Source organism: Elephantulus edwardii, unplaced genomic scaffold (assembly GCF_000299155.1).
Source record: "Elephantulus edwardii isolate Elephantulus edwardi_28Jun2011 unplaced genomic scaffold, EleEdw1.0 scaffold00085, whole genome shotgun sequence".
Classification (NCBI taxonomy): domain Eukaryota; kingdom Metazoa; phylum Chordata; class Mammalia; order Macroscelidea; family Macroscelididae; genus Elephantulus; species Elephantulus edwardii.
Window position 1 is genome coordinate 7,574,963 of NW_006399835.1, and position 7,434 is coordinate 7,582,396.

Consider the following 7,434-nt stretch of genomic DNA (forward strand, 5'->3'; position numbering starts at 1 on the left):
TTCTGAAAATATATCTTTAAGTTCCTGAATAATGTGCTCTACAGTTGGGACACTCAGGATTTCTTTATAGTAACTCTCTGAGGTTAGCTGAGAATCCAGGTTGCCCTGCTGAGCTCGGCGGAATTTCCCAAGGGGATAATTTATAGAGTGGATGGGGAAAAAGAAAACATAATGGTACAGAGTTTAAGCAATACCTCATTTTCAAATAAAATGTCTATAGTAAATTGCAGATTAAGGAGGAACTATATTTTGTGAATAAGCTTCTAAAACCATCATGCTACTGTGATGGAAGGGGCATTTGCCCCATATATAAATTAAGGATAAGGTGTATGTAATAAAATAATTGCGTATTTTGAGATGTTTTCTTTGCAGTTCTATGGGTGGGGATGTGTATGTGCTAATGTAGGTACTTTTCAAAGCAGTGTCAGTTTACCCAATAATTAAGGTAAGCAAGGGCTTACTCGTGCTTTCTTATTAATCTGAACAATTTCTCATATTTTTCAACTACACCAAAGATTCTGCCTCTAGATTTAGCTGGCATCTGTCTCTCAACTCCACAGCACCATCCTACAAAGACTTTTTTCAAATTTACACTCTCTGACACATCAAAGATGTGTTGAAACTCATATGAAATTGTTCTTCAGAGATAAATAAATAAGCAGAAGTAAGCTCTGCTTACCTTTATTGTTGGGTGTTTTGTCTTTGTTCAGAAAACATAGTTTTAATTGCCTACATAACCTCTCTTCTCAACCTATCTGGATCCAATTGCGCTATCACTTTGCTCACCTCTCAACTTCTTTAATGTTACTCCCTGGTTTGAAACAACATAAATTTGGCTTCCTCATCAAGAAGCTCATTTAGCTGCAGCTTGATTGCAAGTAATTTGCCCTAAGTAGCTCAATATTTTAATTGTCTGTGCCTATTTCCAATATATAAACTGTAACTTCAGGCAGGCCATTTTTGTCTGAACATTTCCTCCTTAGCAAGACATATCTAATAATCCCACATCCTGTGGCTTTAGGCATCCCTCACTACATGAACAGAAGGAATGGAATGTTCATGTAGCTGCAATTAATTTAAAAGATAAAACCATAAATGTTTGTATATGGAAAGAGGTAAATAAAAAAATGATATATAAAAGTTATTATTATGTCATTTGTTATTCTTTGAAAAGAAAATTTTTATTTTATATTGGTTTACTTACAAAGTTTGCATACATTGTTTTTCACTCTGGATCATTCCCACTTCCTTTACTGAACCTCCCTCCACCCATAAAATTGTGCGACCCTATACTTACTTCCCTCCCGCACTATTTCCTCCTCCATCCTCACCCCTCTGGTCTGGTCCCCCCCCCCCGGCTTTGATCCTCTTACATGTTCTACAATAATGGTCTTATACAGTAAAACCTTATTGGACAGAGTTAGTTCACTTAGAATAATGCTCTCCAGTCCCTCCCAAGTTAGGTAGTGATCTACAAAATCATTGCTTCCATAGTCTGTAATATTCCATTGTGTGAACGTACCATAATTTTCCAATCCATGTAATTGTGGTTAGACATTTGTGCTGTTTCCATATCCTTGTGATAATGAATAACGCTGCTATGAACATTGATGTACAAGTCTCCATTTGTGTCTCAGTTCTCATTCTCTTGGGATCTATTTCAAGCAGTGGAATAGCTAGGTCATATGGAATTTCTCTGTTCAGCTTTCTGAGGAAACATCAAACTACCTTCCAGAATGGTTGTACCATTTTACAACCCCACTAACAGTGTATAAGTCTTCCTATCGCCAACATTTCCTATCTCTCTTTCACATCCTCTCCAACATTTGTAACTTGCTGCCCTGTTAAACTTTCTCCACTGCTACTGGGGTGAGCTGGTATCTCATTGTGCTTTTGATTTGCATCTCTCTTTTTGCCAGTGATTTGGAACGTTTCTTCATGTGTCTGTTGAAGATCATCTTCTATAAAAATTCTTTCCATGTCTTTTGCCCATTTTTAATGTGTTATCAGTCTTTTTTGCAGGATTCTGCAAACTTTTGAAATGTGACCCTTGTCTAAAACAATATTGCCAAATGTTTTTGTTATATTTTTTCTCAATCATTAGATTTTCTTTTCACTCTTTTGGAATATGTTTTTAATGCACTCAGGGAATTAATCTTTAGAAGGTCCCATTAATCAATTTTATCCCCTCTAGATTGTTCATTTCTGGTTATTTTAAGAGAAAATAATAACAATAAGTGACTATCACATTAATGTCAATAGTAAAAAAGTTTCCATTTACATCAACGAAGTTGTTAAATCAAATGGGAGTTTTAATATGTATTTGGATAATTCTTAAATTTGTTTTATTCTTGGACTGAAAGAAATTCTAAGTATTTTGATTTAGGATCATTTTATCCATTGGTGATATAACATGTGACCTTATTAGACTATCTGAATTGTCTCAAACCCTCACAGTTGGGCTAGAAAGCACCACCATGATAAATAAAGAAAAGTTTGAAATTGTTAAGGATTTCATTTCACTTGGTTCTACAGTCAACATCCATGGAAGCAATAATAAAAAATTAAATGACGTATTAAATTGTAAAATCTGCTGCAAAGACATCTTTAATAAGGTGTTAAAGAGAAAGAATGTCACTTTGAGAACTAAACCTGCCCTAAAATAAAATACATCTAATTACCATATAAACATGTGAAACTTAGACAATGAATGAAGAAGAATTGTTGTATTTCAATTGTAGTATGGCAAAGAATATTAGATTAGTAAAACAATGTATAAATCTGTCTTGGAAGAAGTGTAGCCAGAATAATGTTTTGAAACAAGGATGGCGAAATTTCACCTGACACACTCTATGCAGATTATCAGAAAGGACCATTGCCCAAAGAAGGACAAAATGCTGAGTAAAGTACAATCAATGAAAAATAGGAAGATGATAAAAAACATGGATTGGCACAATGGCTCCAACAATGGGTTTAAACACAGCAGCCTTGTAAAGCTGGTACATGATGATCAGGCAGTGTGCCCTTTGTCTACATAAATCCCATTGTATATAGGGTGCTGTGAGTTGAAACCAAATTGACAACACATAACAGTGACCGGCAATACACACTCTTTTTATGATAATCTCATTGGAAATTCTATGATATGAAACTCCAGAAAACCAAACCTAATGCCTTTAAATGGATTACACCTCATAGTAATCCTACTGGGTAGAGAGGAACTATCCCATATTGCTTCAAAGTCTGTAAATCTTTACAGAAACCAACTCTTTTCTTTCTCTCTTAAAGTTCTGTTTTTAGAGAGGTCTGGTGGCCTACTGGCAAGAAGTTGCACTGCAATCCCAGAGGTATGCTGTTCAAATCCACCAGATGCTCTGCTGGAGAAGGAGGGGCTTCTCCTCCTGTACCAGTCAGATCCGATTTGATGGTATGTACACAAAAAATAATAAAATAAAATTTAAAATAAAACAAAAACAATCTGTTTTTTTATAACCACCTACCTTTCAGTTTGCACCCCTATGATTAAGAAGGAGCTTAATTGGTGCAGAGCTTAAAGTGTTCACTTGCACTTCAAACTCATCAGTGACTGCATGGGAGAAAGATGTAGTAGTAAGATTCCAAAAAGGTATAGCCTTAGAAAGGTTTTGAAAGAGATCTATTCTGTTCCATTGGCCAGCTGTGAGTCAGAAATGTCTAGGCAGCACTTGTTTATTCTTTTGACCTTATTGGTCAGTACTGTTCAACAAGCATAGATAAGTTAATAACAATTAAAATTAACTATTTCTGGTTGCATTGTCTATTATAAATTTGTGTAGAAAAAAAAATACTATTGCAAAGAAAAAAATTATTTCTCTATTTTATTATCCAATTGAAAAGAGAAATTTGTGATCTACTTTGAGTTAGTTTTTGTGCATGGGGGAAGTGCAGGTCTTGAGTTTTCTGCAGATGGTTTTCCAATTTTGCCTACACCATTTGTTAAAAAAGCTTTCATTTTCCCACTTACCTGATTTCATCTCCTTGCCAAAAATCAGTTGACCTTAGGCAGATGGGCTGATTTCTGGTTTCTCAATTCTATTCCATTGATCTATATGTCTATCATTGTACCAATATCATGCTGTCTTGACCACTACGGCAGTGTATTAGGGTTAGAAATCTGGCAGTGAGTTGGCTTCTACCTTGTTTCTCTTATTCACTATTTGTGGAAGTGTAAAATGGTGCAACCACTATGGAAGGCAGTATGACGCCTTCTTAAAAAGTTGAGAATAGAAATACCATTTGACCCAGAAATTCCACTACTGAGAATATACCCTAAAGAAACAAGAACTGCCACCCACATTCATGTTTATTGCAGGTTTGTTCACAACAGCAGAGTTGGAAACAACCCAAGAATGGATAGAGAAGCTCTAGTATATTCACACAATGGAGTATTATGCAGCACTGAAAAATAAAGAACGCATGAAATATTATACAAAATAGGAGACTGTGAAGGACATGATGAGTAAATTATCTCACTCACAAAATGACAAATACCGTATAATTGCCACTGTTATAAAACAGGACTGACAGTGGTATTATAGGAAATCATGAAAATAGGGGATAAATAATGTACATGGCATTGAAACAGATGAGGGAGAGAACTGTAGAAAAAGAATATATGATTATGTATTATTGGTTTGACAAGAGCCCAGAATAAAAGCTGCATAATAAAGTGGTCTGGGACAGGGGACGGGACTGTATAACAATGAAAGAACTTTTTTTTCCAAAGAAAAAAATCAAACTGGAGGGGATGGGGGCAAGGAGGAAAATGTGCAACAATGAATAGATGGAAGTCCAACCTCTTTATAAACTCACAATAAAATCTCAATAAAAAAAGAATTTTGTTTTTATTTTAGGTACATGTCCTTTTAGATCTATAGAGCTAGCACAAGATATTGCTTACCCCAATTTTTAGTCTAGACAAATGAACAAAAGATCTTGACATTTTACAATTTCCTACAGAATTTTGAAAATTTTAGCTTGACAATCTCATAAATTCTATACATAACAACATCCTTTGTAACCTCAAACTTCTACTACTTGTCCATTCTAAAAAGAAATGTATAATTTGCTTAAGTTATTGACATGATTACTGATTTTGAAACTAATTGTATTTAATTTGAGTGCTGATGTATTATTCTTTTTTAAGTTAGATCTTAATCTTTGAACATATTGTTACTTTACCTTTTATAGACCTGTGATTTTTTTTCTGTGTTAAGAAGAGTATTAAAAATGCAAATGCCTATTGAGCTAGGAAGATCAAGAAATGCCTTCCATAGACAGTAGAATGTTTCAGATCATGTTAGCACACAGTGTGGTAGTTATAAAATGAATATAAAATTGCCAGATCAAGATTCTATTTTTTCTTAGTGTAATACATCTCCTGATCTTCTGATTACCGATACCAGGTGTACTGATATCCAAGATATTAGTAAGATGACTTATGTTAGTAAAATAAAGTCATTAAATCATTGACCTTTCAATCTTTCCTCCATCTATCATGATGCTGCTTATTGGTCCAGTGGCGAAAATTTTTGTTTACTTGTAATTGAGATGCAATCCATATTGAAGCCTTCATTGTTTGATCTTCTGTAGCAAGTGTTTCAAATTCTCCTAAGTTTCAGCGAACCAGGTTGTGTTATCTGCATACCAAATTCCTGATGACTTTTCCTCTAATCCTGATGCCACATTTTTCTTCATCGATTCCAGCTTCATGAATAATTTGATAATCATACAGATTTAATAAAAATGGAGAAAGGATATGACCTTGAAGCATATTTTTCTTAACTTTAACTCATGTTGTCTTCCCTTGGTCTGCTTGCACAATAGCCTTTTGCTCTTGGTATAGTTTTCACATGAACACAATTAAGATTCCAAGATTCCCGTTCTTCTCAATTTTAATCACACAGTCAAATTCCTTTGAATAGTCAATCTTGTATAAACATTCTTCTGGTATTCTTTGCTTCAGTCAAGATCCATCTGATGTCAACAATAGCAACCCTGGTGACACAATCGCTTCTAATTCCAGCTTGAATGTCTGGCACTTTTCTGTCTATGTACTGTTCTAGCCATTTTTTAAAATAATCTTCAGCAGTATTTTGCTTGCATGTGATGTTAATAATATTTTTCTATAATTTATACATTCTGTTGGATTACCTTTCTTTGGAATCAGAACAAATACAAACTTCTTACTGTCAAGAACCCAGGTAACTCTCCTCCAAATTTCTGTTGAGCACATACACTGCTGCATATGTCATTTGAAACATGCCAGTTGATAACCCATCAATTCCTGGGGCCTTTTTATCGCCTCCAACCCCCAATGTTTTCATTGCAGCTTGAACTTCTTTTATTATTATTGGTTCTTGGTTATATTGTACTTACTGAAATATTTCAATGTCAGCCAATTCTTTTTGATACAGCAATTCTGTGTATTCTTTCTATCTTCTTTTGATGTTTCTGAATCATTCAAGATTTTTTCTACAGCACTTTAGTATTGCAACTTGAGGCTTGACTTTGTCTTTCAGTTCTTTCAAAATGGAGACATATTGCAGTGGTAAAGTCTCTTGATTCTGGCTGTGGTCTTTCAATCACTTGCTATGCTACTGATGACAGAAAAAAAATCACACCTTTGAATTGTGATGTTGGATAGGAATACTGAATATCCCATGGACTGTGAAAAGAACAAACAATTATGTCTTGCAGAAGGTGCAGTCTGAGTATTGCTGGGAGGCAATGATGATAAAACATCTCACATACTTTGAGCATGTTGCTAAGGGAGGCAATTCCTTGAAGAGGGATATCACAGGTGGAGGGAAGACAAAGGAGAGAAAAACTTTCTACCAAGAGGATTGACACAATAACTGCAGCAATGGGCTCAAATGTATCAGAGATTGTGAGGATGGTACAAGATAAGATAGATTTCAGGCATGTTGTTTACAGAGTCACTATGAATTGACTGGACTCAGGGGCACCTAATAAGATAAGTTCAAGATATTAACAGACTAGATAAAACGTTTAAAGCTTTTAAATGTTAAAACTTTTTTTTTAGAAAAGGACTCATTAAATGAAATTAATTAATAAAATATTATACTGTACGTAATATTTCCAAAGATTTTATGTATATATTAATACTTCTTGTATTCTCTCTTTTTGTATCTCTCTCTCCTTCACTTTGTGAAGCATGTAAATAAATGTTGTGATGTAGTATTTATTTATTATTTATTTTGTACTGCTGCATTTATAATACACAAATTCTCCTAGAAAAGAATTACATACATACTTATTGTGACTAGTAGAACTTTAAACGTTTTATCTAGTCTGTTAATATCTTGAACTTATCATTAGGTGCCCCTGAGTCCATGATGAAGAGATTGAGATTGTACACAGCTTTAGTTTGCT